The sequence below is a fragment of the Cupressus sempervirens genome, chromosome 11 (assembly GCF_028749045.1).
Source record: "Cupressus sempervirens isolate cs-2001-9-10 chromosome 11, ASM2874904v1, whole genome shotgun sequence".
Lineage (NCBI taxonomy): Eukaryota > Viridiplantae > Streptophyta > Pinopsida > Cupressales > Cupressaceae > Cupressus > Cupressus sempervirens.
Window position 1 is genome coordinate 780096797 of NC_143128.1, and position 15196 is coordinate 780111992.

The following is a 15196-nucleotide window of genomic DNA, read 5'->3' on the forward strand; positions in this document are numbered from 1 at the left end:
ATAGATAATTTGTACTAGAAAGAAATATTGTTCAACAAAATTGAGAGCCTCTACCTCACCTTTCAAATTGTGTAGGAGAACCAGAATTTCTACAATCTCAGGCTTGAGATCAGTGCCAAATAGAGTTTTAGGAACCTTACTCTTGGCACCCCATGGCTTTTGAAACCAAGATCGCCTAATGTCTTTCCTCCACACCATCTTCTTCAAGGAGAACTTTGAGACTGCTCCTCCTACTATCAATTCGGAAAACTCCTCCCATTCTAGGACTCAGAGGAAATTCACCACAATTTTCCTATCAATGGAGATTAGAACTATATGATCAAGTAGTAGAATTTGTTTGGTATCTGGGTTGTAGTGATTTATGAATTCAATAATGAATTTTGGAGCTTGGATTGCCACTGAGAACCCAGCTACCTCCACTAGCCCACTTCCTCAGAGCTTCTCAGTTATAGGATGAATTGGCTCCAACCTCAGCCTCCTTTAAAAATCTTGCATATCATAAGAGTGGAGTGAGTTATTTGTGAAGTTTTGCAATGTGGACTTAATCCCATTAAGTCCATCAAATCCTACAAATCTAGTTGCCATTTTGTTTGAGAAAGAAGTAAATTGAAACATTGAATTTGGATGAGACATAGAGGATTGAATTTGCAAGCACAAGAAATTTGAAAATGTTGTACAATTTAACAGCATAATAGTATAAGAAAAAATGATAGTTTGAAAAACTGTTATGTTTCCCTCTATATAGAAATCTTAATTCATCTGTTAATCTTCAAGATTTGCACCACACGAATGAATTAAAGGATAAATCCATTGAATTAGTAAATTTAGGAGCCTCTAATGGACATTTTAGTGTCTTTTCACTATTTTTGTTGGCCCAACAATAACTTTCCTTCTTTTCATATTTACCTTTCTATTTTCCTTTAACTTTCAGAGAATTAAGAACAGAGTACTCCGTAAGGAAATATTTGCTTAGTCGGATTCTGCCCAATATACCTTTCCAAGAGTGGTTAGATTGTTTCCATTAACATCTTGAGATGCCTAGTGTGTAATTTGTGAGCCCAATCTACTTAAAATTTTGATTTCTTTTTGAATGTGAAAAATCACCCTCATGGGTTGAAAACCCACCGAGGATAAGGAAATTTTCATTTTTTTGCCCAGGCTTTATTTATACTCTACCTTATGAGTTAGCATTTACTCTGGGTTTGGAAAATCTCAAAAGGACTATGAAAGTCAAAGGGGATCCCACTTCTTTACCTCTTTACTTCACAATTGCTCTTGGCAGAAAATAGACTTCATGGGTTGAAAGCCCGCCGAGGAGAAGTCATTTTTGGGTTTTTCGCTAAGGATGATTCTGAATATCATGATGAATCCCAAACATTTCCCAAGGCAAAAAACTATACTAAAAATGTGAATTTTTCATAAATCAACTCATTATCTTCTTACCATCAATGCATAAGCCTCATTTGTTAATCTTTATGGGAAATCACCTTCATGGGTTGAAAACCTGCTGAGGAGAAGGCGATGCTCATTTTCCCACAAACTTCATTCTTTTGCAAGAAAAGCATGATAAGCTATGAACAAGTTCAGCTTTGTGAATAGCTTTATGAATTTCAAGAATCTCCATTGGATTAGGTACTAAGCTACCTATAGACTAATCACATTGAGGAAAAACCCACCTGGCCATAAAAATGTGGAAGAAGGAAAAGATGAAAAATCTAATGAAGACTCTTTTCACCTAAGGGGAAAAACTAGACCTAGATACCCCTAGACAAAACTAAGACATAAAAATTTCCATTTTTTGCAAGATGGATATAGGGTGAAAAGTGGGGCAACACTTATCTTAACCAGATTATCAAAATTCACATGACATAGCATTTTGTGCCATAACCATCTTTCCTCTATTTGAGCAATAAAATATGAACAATCACTGAGATCAAGATAAAATAGATTACCTTTTGTTTGCTTGCCAGATCCAACCAAATTTCCTTTTCCATCTAGCAGTTTGGCCTGTCCATTCATGAATTCTACCTTGAATCCAATGTTATTCAGATGTGCCACACTTAGTAGATTATGCTTTAGTCCTTCAACCCAATAAGCATTATCACATACGAGTTCTTTAGTCAACAAGATACATCCTTTTCCTTTTATGTTACAAGGTTCATTGTTTCCAAATCTTACACTACCTCCATCATAATGTTCCATATGCTCAAGTTTTATTTTTTCATCAGTCATATGATGTGAGCGGTCATTGTCAATAATCCATATATCATTTTGGCTAACATGAGAGATAAGTGACATCTTATCTCCTTCATCATTAGATTCATCTTTCACAACAATATATACCATTTCATCTTCACTGTTATCAAAATCTTTAGCAATAAAACAAGATTTCTTACCTTTGTCCTTGAAGATCATAGTTCTTGGAGTCCTTCTTACCTTTATGCCTATTTATTTTCTTCTCATCCTTAATTTCCTTGTTTGGACACCTAGCAGCAATGTGACCAATTTCTTCACAAGAAAAGTAGACTAGAGGAACTTTACCTTTGTACTTTCCTCTATGTTTGGAATGCTTCCTTGCAAGCAGGGCTTCAAAAACTCCAAGATCACTATTTGAAATTTCTTATGATGATCCATTTTCTCCACTTCTTGATTTACTAGACTTTGACTTTTTACCCTTTTCTTTGAGTGAGAGTTTAGCTTTAAATGCAAATTCAATATTCTTTGAAGCAGGAACATAGTTATCATAATTGTCTAATTCAAAAGCTATTAATCTTCCAACTAGAGCATCCAAGCCTATTTGATTATTTGGATCACATCTCATTTCTTGAATAATAGATACTCTAATTGCATAAATAGGAAGAAGAGTTCTTAGCACTTTACTTACAATAGTTTCTTTCTTAATGTCTCCTCTAGATGCCTTGAATGCACTTACACTAGCCTTGATCCTTTCCACATATTTTTCAATGTTTTCATCATCTCTCATTCTCATTTAATCAAATTGCTCTCTAAGGCTTTCTACTTTGGATCTTCTTACATTGTCATCTCCTCCATAGATATCTTTCAGTTTGTTCCGCATTTCAAAAATAGTTTTGCAATCTTTTACCTCATCAAATTCAGCATAATTGAGAGCAGATGCAATGTCAATCATCATAATATTATGATTCTTCTTTTTAGTAATGTCTTGAACTAATAAAGTTCTAGTGGAAGTCTTGTATTAAACATCAAGATATTTGCAACTTGAATCACTGATGGTAGCCAGATGTAGCCTCATAAGTCCTTACCATGCTGCAAAATTATCTTTGTTAAGCTTGGGAATCTCTCTTTTGTAAGACATCCTGATCTTTAGCTTAGGTCCTCGAAACCTTCTTTGCAAGCACCACAATCTCTGATAACAATTGTTGGAAATATAAGAGTAACTGAGAGGGGAGGGGTGAATCAGTTACTACAAAAATAAATCCTTAATCTTTTAGATGTCAGTACAAAATGCAAATAGATAACTAAATGTTGATGAAGCTCAGTAAACACACAGAATGTTGTAACTCGGTAATAACTGGATTAGCTCGATAAATGATTAACATATTAAACTTTAGATGTTATCTATGATTACCATATGTTAACTTAGTTGGAAACACATAAAAGAAAATGGCATGAACACATTAGACACTAGGATTTAACATGGAAACCCAATTTGGGAAAAACCACCAATTGCAACTAGTTATTGATTTTCACTCTTCTGAAGTGAGCCTTGTTAGGATCCAACCCTGTTAAAGGTTACAAAACACACTATTAGGTGTGACCCTATTAGAGGATTCAATCATCCTATTAGGGATGTCCTTTTTAGAGGTCTTGAGAAAAATTCAATGGAATTGCCACCTTGTTAGAGGATTTGCAAATAGCTGTTAAGCCAACTCTGTTAGGATATTTTAGATAACTGCTACAATGGTTAGAGAGTAACAATGAGATGACCTAATTTGATTGTAACTAAATTTCTAATTGTAGATCTATGTTCTAGCATTTACTTGATCCTTCCTGATCAAATATGGCTTTGCTACCCCACAAGGATATTTTGCTTATCCTTCAATTTCTCTTCCTCTTCTCATCATCAAATCTTCAATAACATTATCATAACTTGCACACTCACTTGCACATTCACACTTTGAGATCACAACTTGACCTTATACTTATATCTTCCACTTTGTCAAGTCAGCTCAAATACAACTTAGAATAATCAATATTCATCACCTTAGTCGGCTGGAATCAATAGATAAATCAATTAAGCTTAGTACAACAAAATAAGAAAATTCTTCATTACCTGACCCAGCTCGGTAGAAACTAACACAGAAATAATTTCCTTTATTAACCAATAGATACTCGATTAACATTGCAAACTTACCAAAATCCTTTGGCAACCAAGTGAGCTCGGTTAGCACTGGTTCCATACAACTTTCTTTCATTACTTGAGTGAGCTTGGTTAACACTCACTTTCTGCAACTTTTTCTTCGACACCCGAGTGAACTTGGTAAACACTGTCTTTTGAACTAGTCAAACACATGAATGCTCAGTAGACACTGAGAACTATCTTCACTGCCCGAGTGAGCTTAGTATATACTAATTGCTAATGTTATGACATTTATGTAACATCAAAGACAACACACAATTAACCAATTATATCCAATAGAAAGATCAACCCCACAGCTCCAAAGATATGTCTGCATGCAAACACCTATCATAAAAAGAGAGAATAAAATACTATGGAGGCTAGAATTCCCAGATCAATAGATAAGACATTCTTGATGAGAAAAAAGAGAAATTTTCATTATCAAAAGTGAATGAATAAGATTACATAGAGATTGATCCTTACAAAAGGAGATCAAAACCCAAAAGGGTAACCTAAAAGGTAAAAGCTATTTAATAATTACTAAATAATTATTAAATAGATAATGCAAAAAGTGCATAAAAGAAATCTTGAGAAGGGAGAAAAGGTAATTTAATGAATGAAATTAAATTAACCTTTTTCTCTAACACACCCCCTTAAGATGAGCAACAATGCAATTACAAACAATGCAGAAAGAGCAAGGAAACTATAATGCAATGCTGAAAGAAAACTTGGGTCCTAACAACAAGGCGTAATAAGGTGCCCAATCACAACAAAATCTCTATGAAACAAAGAAATAGAGAAAACTCAATGGGAAAAATTCTACTCCAAAAAGAGATGGCTAAAAACCTAGTGAAGGACTGCAGAAGCCTCCAACTAGAGGAATTGTTCTAGAAGATAGGAACAAGAGGAATCATGAAGAAAACCACTGAACCATGTAGAAATGCAAAATCTATCAAAAAGTAACTGTTGATCTATAGAATTTACCTTGAAATAGAACCTAACTAGGTAGAGAAGACTATAATTTGCATCAAATTGGGAGGCAAACAACTGAACTTGAGAATACAGATGGCATGAAACACCAAAGTCTGAAGAGTTGATCAATCAAACCAAAGAAGCATGAGAAAAAATAGAAGAACCCCCCTTAATGTAGACAAGGGTGAGGTGATAGGAAATTGGAAAAGTGGGCCAAAAGAATTGCAAATCAAGGAACCATGATCAAGATGTGTAAAAGAATACATATGTGTGTACTAAGGTGATCAATCTCAGACACGTCATGAGGCTAATGTCACGAAAGGGACACTCATTGGACAAAGGAAGATGACAAACAAAGTCAAAACATCAACCCCCCAATGGCACTTTATTAGAGTAGTGCATGTATAATAAGGCACAAGATATGGTTAATCCCAGGAATATAATAATATGCATGAGTGTCCTGAGATGACACTGCTCTAATCAAATGGTAAAACATTGCAAAAAATTGAAACAAAAATACAGATGTAGTATGGCACTTTATCTTAATGCATATGCAAGAATTCATACAAATGATGTCTAAATAGACCAAAAAGACACAAGACTAATACAGTAGATAGTACAAGTCATGATAAATCATCTAAAGTAAAGAAATCAATCCCTGGACCTGAAACAACTAAGTTATCCACCAGAATGAAAAAATGCAGAAGACTGAATAGAATGTGCCTAGAGAAGAATCTAGAAAAACAACTAGCATCACTGAAAAGAGGTCAAAAAGACCTTTCCAACAATATTGAGAATTCCCAAATCAAAAATCGAATGCTCAAGATATGTCTCCCAGAGTACAAAAAAAAAACTTATGGATTTGACTACATAAATAGAAATCAAACTAAATCTAAATCTAAATCTAAATAACTAGCAGCATCATGACAGGCTCAAAAAATATTTTCAAGGATATAAGATTCGTCAAAAAATACCTTTGTATGACTAAGATATGACCAAAATACCGAAGTTAGCTCAAAAGGGTAAAACAACTCAAATGCACGATGGTTAAAAGACCATTAAGTTTTTCCTTGAATTTGCTAACATCACCTATATTGCTATTAGTGCTAATAGACCTGTTGTACTATGTTGAAGTACCAAAAAAGACTTCAACGTGAAATATTTTTCAAAAGCACTTTTTTTTTAAGAAAACACTTTTTTTATTATAAAAAGTTGCATGAAATTTTGCATGCAATAAGTTTGTAAAAATATTTTTCCTAAAATCTCATTCAAAAAATGAATGCTAATTTTTTTTTTCTTTTAAATTAAATATCATTGTCTGAGGAAGCATGTTTGATTTGGGGGCAATTTTTTGCCTCAAATTTCAATTGTGTCCAAATTGGACAAATTTTATATGGAAATCAGAGTTTTTGGGTGCTACGAATCCAACGGCGAGGTCTATTTGGGCTCAAAATGCACTAAAAAAATGATCCCTAAATCCAATACAAAATAATTATGAAAAATGAAACCCTCTAAAATAATAAAAGCATTTATCAGAAAGCGAAGAAAAATTTCTCATAAACTAAATAGGGGTATGAAGATCTAGAGCTCTGATACCATGTTGAAGTTGATGAAAGATCAACCCCATAGCTTCCAAGATATGTCTGCATGCAAACACCTGTCACAAAAAGAGAGAATAAAATACTATGGAAGCTGGAATTCCTAGATCAATAGATGAGACATTCTTGATGAGCAAAAAGAGAAATTTCTATTATCAAAAGTGAATGAATAAAATTACAAAGAGATTAATCCTTACAAAAAGAGATCAAAACTTGAAAGGGTAACCTAAAAAGTTACAAAGCTGTTGCCCCACTTTTCATCTTGTACCAATTTAGCAAAAGTGGAAAGTTTTTGTATTTTAGTTTGGTCTAAGTATGTCTAAGTCTAGTCTTTCCTCCTTAGGTGAAAAGATTCTCCATTTGATTTCATATCTCTCCCTTCTCTCGCATTTCACGGCCGGGTGGGTTTCTCCTTGATGTTGTATGAGTAACTTAGTACCTAACTCGATGGAGATTCTTGTGTTTCATGAAATTATTTTCAATGATGGACTTGTTCATGGCTTATCATGATTTACATGTGAAAAAATGAATCTTGTGAAGAATCAAACATCCCCTTCTCCTCGGCAGGTTTTCAACCCATGAAGGTGATTTTCCGCAGAGGTTAACAAATGTGGCTTACAAACTAAAGCAAGAATGGAATGAGTTGTTCTATAGATAAGCCTTTTTTTCATCACAGTATTCTACCTTGGAAAACATTCAAGATTCATCATGGTGCTCAGAATCACCTTAAGTGGAAAACTCTAAAATTACTTCTCCACAATGGGCTTTTGACCCATGAAGTCAATTTTTCACTAAAGGCATTTGTAAAAGAGAAAGACAAGTAAGTGGGCCCCTCTTCGACTTTTGCAATCTTTTTTAGCTTTTTTGAAACTAAAAGGCATATTAACTTGAAGGATAAAGTGAAAGTAAAAGCATAGGCGGAAAAATGGAAATCACCTTCTCCTCAGTGGTTTTCAACCCATGAAGGTGGTTTTCTGCATTAATGAAGAAATTGACTTTGTAAGCAAATTGGGCACACAAATTGCATGCAAGACACCTTAAGATGATAATGGAAACAAGCTAATTGCAATTGGAAAAGTGTAGTGAGCAGAATCTAGTTGGATGGATATTTCCTTACAAAGTACTCCATTCTTAATTCTCCGAAACTAGGTGAAAATGGGAAGGTAAGTATGAAATAAAGGAAAGTTACCATTAGGCCAATGGAAATAGTGAAAAGATATGGAAATGTCCATTAGAAACTCCCACATTTACTAATCCAATGGATTTATCCTTTAATTCACTCGTGTGGCGTGGATCTTGAAGATTAACAGGTGAATTAGGATTTCTATATAGAGGGAAACATAAGAGTTTTTCAAATTATTGTTTTTTCTTGAATTGTTATGATGTTGAATTGCACAATGTTTTCAAATCTCTTATGCTTGAAAATTCTATTCTCTGTGCTTCCTTTAAGTTCAAAGTTTCAATTCACTTCTTTAGATAAAATTGCAACCAGATTTGTTGGGTTTGAAGGACTTAATGGAATCAAATCTACGTTGTACAGTTTCACAAACACTTCACTTCATTTCTATTACATGCAAGATTTTCAAAGGAGGTTGAGGTTGAAGCAAATTCATCCTATAACTAAGAAGCTTTGAGGAAGTGGATTAGTGGAAGTAGCTAGATTTTTAGTGGTAGTTCAAGCTCCTGAATTGATTGTTAAATGCATAAATCACTACAACCTGAATACCAGACAAATTCTATTGCCATATCATATAGTTCTACTCTCTATTGATAGGAAAATTATAGTAAATTTCCTCAGAGTTCTAGAATGGGAATATTTTTCTGAGTTAATAGTAGGAGGAGCAATGTCTGAGTTCTCTTTGAAGAAAATGGTGTGGAGAAAAGAAATTATGAGATCTTAGTTTCAAAAACTATGAGGTGCCAAGATTAAGGTTCCTAAAACTCTATTCGGCACTAATCTCAAGCCTGAGATTGTAGACATTTTGGTTCTCTTGCACAGAGTGAAAGGTGAGGTAGAAGCACTTAATTTTGTTGAACAATATTTCTTTCTAGTACAAATTATCTATTTAGACACACAATATGTTGATTAGGCCCATGAGGTAAGTGAGCATTTGTCCAGAGCCCTTAGTACAACAAAGTTTTACAATACCTTTTACATGTCTTCTTTTCTAATTTATATGCTAGCCTCTCTACAATTGTGGCCAAGCCTTCCCAAAATAGAGAACTTTCCTAATGATGTGAAAAGTTATGAGTTATATCCATGTTTACAATTGTAGAATAGTTATGCAGAATATGTCAAGGTTAATGACACATTTACGATGAGAATTTGCAGGGAACTCCAAGGATGCTCGGAGAGGAGGTTCAGCCTAGAGGCAATGGTGGCTATTAGTCAGTTTGGTAGCTATTTTATCTAGTTCTCATCCTTCTCCTATTTGCATCTTGTAGCTTTTGATGGATTTCCTTTGAAGCTGCCCAAGTATCTAAAAGATATGATTTTGCTGATAAAGATCGTGAGGCAGGCGATCCAAGTGAACATGCTAAGCACAAGCCTGAAGAAGAAGGGCTATGAATTCCCTATGAAGGTTTGAGCTTACAGTTGCGAGTCTCACTCTAGTGCAAAAAATATGCTCAAAGCATTTGAGACTAAATATCAATTGGAGGCATATGAGGTCATAAGACCTATGTTTAACCTGAATGGGTATGCAAGAGATGTGTTGCAAATTGGGATCGTGATCAAACATGTTACCACTATTGAAGATTATTGGGCAGACTATAGAGATGAGCTTGAAAGAAGAGATTATGCTTTCACTAGGCTCATAGTGGAGCAAATCAAAACATATGGTATCAACTTTGATGTAGAAGGTTTGGAAGATGATGGCCAAAATATGTATAGTAATACATAGTTAACTAAGTTAAGGGGGATTCCTATTAGTTCAGAGCCATATGTAGATGTTGAAGAGAATTTTGATATCACAATGGCCAGAATCATCAAGAGAATAGGGAAATGGGTTGAATGGACAACCAAGAGGAGCCAGAGAAAAGGTGCAGCCACTCAAGCTTCTCCAGTAGCTATAACAACTTCCTCATCTTAGAGTGTTACACCAACCATAACAATAGTTGCGACTCAAGGGCCAGTTCAACCTTTAGGTGGAGGTGATCAACCTTTGGAAAAGAATGTCCCCATAGCCAAGACCTATCATGATGATTCCCTCCTAGTCATTGGAACCTAGACTGGCGCTAAAGAAAAGAAGATGGAGGAGCCAAAGGATAGCATGGCTACCTTAGTTCAATCCCCCCATGTCACACCAATTCCATCACCTCATGTTTCTCCAATTCCTTCTCCCCATACTACTCCAATTCCCTCTCCTCATCATAGTCTCATTCTGCCAGCAAGTGCTACACTTCTACAACCAAGTGGCTCTTCAATACAGATAGTAGACTTAGGGGATGGAAAGAGAAATATTAGTGAGTCTATTGAGTTAGATAAAGCAACAAAGAAGACTCCAAAAGTAGATAAAGGTTAGAGTTCTTCCAAGCTTATCTCCCGAGATCCAAAGAATCCTTTTTCTTCGACTGCTGTGACAACAACTCTAGCTAAGAGGAAGATGTTTAGTATAGAATCACTAAGGATAACCTCCAAGGTGATAGGTACTGACTCCTAGTTGGAGGATACTCTAGAGAGAAAAAGGAAAAGGAAAGATGAGAGTACTTCTACTAAAGATATTGTATCTCTCGCAATCCGCTTTGGGTTTGCATTGGAAAAATTAAAGAAGCAAAAAACCTTGTCCATACTTAAGCAAGATCTAGAAACAGGTCACCTGAGAATGGAGATCACCAAGCCCAACAAAGGAGGGAGGATTGAGGACATGATTGATGATGATTTTACTCTGCACTCTATGGATCTGGAGAAGCTAGGCATGACACCAAAGTTGGCTTATGGAAGTCAACCAACGAGGTGATCAAGGGGCAACTAGAAAGTCTAAAGTTGTCTAAGACCAAAATGAAAGCTGAGATAGAAGAATTAAATAAGTTCATCAGAAAACTAGTCACTCCATTGGTAGCCATCTCTAGAGTATCAGTGACCCAAAATCCTACTGCTGCTAAAGTTCAAGCCCTCATCTCTTAACTCCAAGAAGATAGGCATTTTGGTCAAATTGGTAAAGAATGGATTGGGAATCTCAAATTAGAAGGAGCTACTATTGTAGAGCATATTGGTAATGTTATCTTAAGGTTGGAAATAGAAAAAGATAACATTATATCAAATAGCAATACTCTGGCTGGAGAAAGGGTGAACTGTGATGATTGCATCTCCCTCTTGAAGATGATCATCCAAATGAAGGTCAAGGAAGTGGTTGAAGCAAAAATCTTGCCAAAGGGAGATGAACCTCTATTTGAGTTGCTTCAAAGCATGCAATTTAAGACTGAGATAATCTAGTACATAGAGAAAGGGCTTAAAGAAATAGAGGATAAAGTAAAGAAGACACAAGATAAAGGATTTGAACTTATGAAGGGACTAAATACAGATTCTCAGACTAGTGGCTAAGGAAAAGCACTTATTGGGATCAATTTTATGAAGGAGAACTTTTCCAAGTTTCTAGATAGTTTGTTTGATATATCTTCCCATAGTCAAGACAAGGTTGTTGAACTCCAAGCACTTAGCAAATGCATACACATGGCCAAAGAGGAACTACCAAATCAATTAAATGATGTACAGGAGTTGGCTAGAGAGCATTCAAAATGGCTCTTAAGGTATACCAATATCCACGTGCCTAGGGATGAAGAGCTCACTCAAATCATAGTTGCCGCCAAGGCCTATAGAGTAAAAGTAGAAAAGGGGAAGAAGTCGAAGTGATTCACATTCTGCCTTTTCTTTTGTTTTCTTTTGTATTTATTGAAATGTGACAAATTGGTGCCTTGTCATTTGTCAATCTTGACAAGATGAACCGATTGAACTTCCATTGTAATGGTCATCTTGAAATTTTATATGTATGATATTGAAAGATTAATAAAAATTCGGCAAATTTTTGGTGTGAAGTACTTTTTGTTGTAGAGACAATTGAATGGTATTTTATATCAATTATTTTCTATTCCAATTTTTGTTAGATTTAGTCTTATGTTTTCTCTTTTGGTTGAGTTGAAATGAGGAAAGAACAGAGTTTCACTCCCCTATTTCAAAGAAATGAATGAATGTGATAGGTGTTAGATGGTGCTAGTTATTTAGACTTTTTATGCTATTTGGTTTCTTGTTTATGCAGTCAAAGCTAGAAGGTCTATTTTGTACTCCAGGAGACATATCTTGAGCATCTGATTTTTGATTTAGGACTTCTTTATATCATTGGAAAGCTATTTCCGCACTCTTTCTAGTGACACTGGTTGTTGTTCCAAATTTTTCTCCAGGAACATTCTATTCAATCTTCTACTTTTTTGCATTCTGGTGGATATCCTGGTTGTTTTAGGTTTGGGGATCGATTTTGCTACTTTGGATGATTTTTCTGTTGAGATAATGGGTGTTGCACACATTGCATAATATTGTTATTTTATTATTTTATTTTATTATGTAATGTTGTGCCTAGATGGACGTGCAACATGTAAAGATTCCCATGGAATATTCTTGATGAGTTGTATTGTAACATTGTAAAAATATTTTATGTAATTATTTAATATTGGGGAAAAGTATTAAATGCCCAATATTAAATGTGGGGTCAGTGGGTTAGGTAGCACATGGTTTTAGCACATGGTTTATGTAATACCACTTGGTGGTTTTTTGGGACTTGCTACTATATAAGCAGCCACAAGGGTAGTTGTTGTGAAAAAAGAGTGAGAGAGAGTGACAAGGAGTAGACAAAAGGCAAGAGTCGAGCAGGACAAGGCTTGACAGGTTAGCCAAGGGAGCATTTGTGAAGGTTGAAAGCATGGCATGGGATGTGTAGATTCATGCTTGTTCACATAGTTTGCTCGGTTGTGGCTATGGCCATGAAGGCTTCCATGGTTGTATGGCAATGGTTATTTTGCTGAATAATACATGGTGATGGATGCTTTTGGAGGCTGGGTTTTTTCCCTCAATGAGGGTTTCCCAGGGTATATCTTGTGTCACAATTTTGTGGGTATGTTGTCTATTCTCTTGCATGTGGATTTTAATTCCGTATTTATTTTAGATCTATTATGGGTTATGTGGAAACGGTTATATTCTTTGTTGCCAAGTTTCTTTACATTGTCATGACTTGTACTATCTTTTGTATCAGTCTTATGTCTTTTCTAATATTTGTAGACATCATTTGTATGCATTCTTGCAATCGCACTGAGATAAAGTGCCATACTACATCTATATTTTTTCATTTCAGTTATTTGCCCTGTTTTGCCTTCTAATTCGAGTAGTGTCATCTGAGGACACTCATGTAGATTATTGTATTCTTGGGATTCACCATATATTGTGCCTTATTGTACATGCACTACTTTGACAAAGAGCCATGGGGGGGTGATTTTTTGTCTTTGTTTGCCATCTTCTTTTGTCCAGTAAGTGTCCCTTCTGTGATATTAGCCTCATGAAATGTCTGAGATTGATCACCTTAGTACACACATATGTACTATTTTGTGCATCTTGATCATGGTTCCTTGATTTGTAACTTTTTCAACCCACTTTCTCTATTGCTTGTCACCTCACCTTGTCTACATTAGGGGGGGATTCTACTATTGTTTCTCGTGCTTCCTTGATTTGATTGATCAGCTCTTCAGGCTTTGGTATTTTATACCATCTGCATTTTTTAGTTCAGTTGTTTGTCTCCTAATTCGATGTATATTATAGTCTTCTCTACCTGGTCAAGTTCTATTTTAGTGGAGGTTCTTCAGATCAATAGTTATCTTTCGACATAGCTTTGTAGTTTCTACATGCTTCAATGATGTTCTTCATGATCACTCTTTGTTCCCATTTTCTGGGACATTCCTCTAGTTGGATGCTTCTTCAGTCCTTTACTAGATTTTTTAGCTATCTCTTTTTGGAGTAGATTTTTTCCCACTGGGTTTTCTCTATTTCTCCATTTCATAGAGATTTTTTTGTCATTGGGTACCTCATCAGGCCTTTGTTGTTGGGACCTGTTAGTGCTTATATCTTTTCTCGCATCCTTCTATGTTTTAGTCCAAAATTTCTTTCTATCTTGAAGTTGAACTTGAAGTTTTAGTTTACCTCAACTTCAAGTTCAGCTCCACCTTATTCTTTGTGTGTCTAACCTGATCTCTTTCCTCGAGTTGGTCCTAGTTTAAGTTGAAGTCGAAGTTGAAACCCAGTCACCCAATTCTTCAACTTCAACTTCAATGTCGATGTTGCACGCTAACTAAAAGTTGTATGCAACTTTTAAATCTTTGAACCAAATCAAGGTGGGTCTCAGTGCAACATTTTCTAGACATGTGAAGTTATGAATGAAAAGATTTAAGGCAGTACGTGTTTGGTTACGGAAAGATTTGGTTGAAGGATAAAATTGTCATGTCATGATCACCTAACACAGCAGCATATGTGCGGATTTGATATAGTATTTAAAACAAAGTAAACGCAGCATCTTTTAAAATCCATGCCACATGAGTGGGTAATTAGTGCACTTACTTGCCAAATCTATTCTTGCGATCTTCTGCACAATTCTTTCCTTAAATGTGTTCATTTTAACCCTTTTCTGCTCTTTCCATTTTCTTTGAAGAGATTCCTAGTATTGTCGGGTAAGAAGGGCAAGTAGCAGGCTTTGTCTCTATTAAACTATAAGTACATCTTCATACCTCTTTGCATTTCAAATTGTGTTTGCTTTGTTTTGAGGTATTTCAAGCCATATATTATAAAGCCTATCGTTATTAGCAGTCATGACACTTTTCCGCACAAAATTGCCTAAGCTAGAGAAACCTTCTTTTCTCAGTTCCCTACTTGAAATTCATGACACGTTCACGGTAAATAAAAGTTTATCTAAATTAATTGAATGAGCCAAGAATACCCGATCAAGCCCCATTTATCAGAGGTTAGTCAATAGTGGATTACTAGAAGCTGCTACTTTTCTCGTTGCTATCACATATCCGAAACTCGTCCTTGAATGTGCAAGCCATTATGACCCTATTTCTAGATGTATCAAAAAAGCCTCAGAGGAAGTGATTGTTAGAATCAATAGAACCAGTGCCCATTCAACCTTTAGAATTCCCCACAAGGAACCTTATGAGCCATGGACTTTTGAAGAAGCTCATGAGCACCTGTATGCCAAAAACAAAAATAGCTATG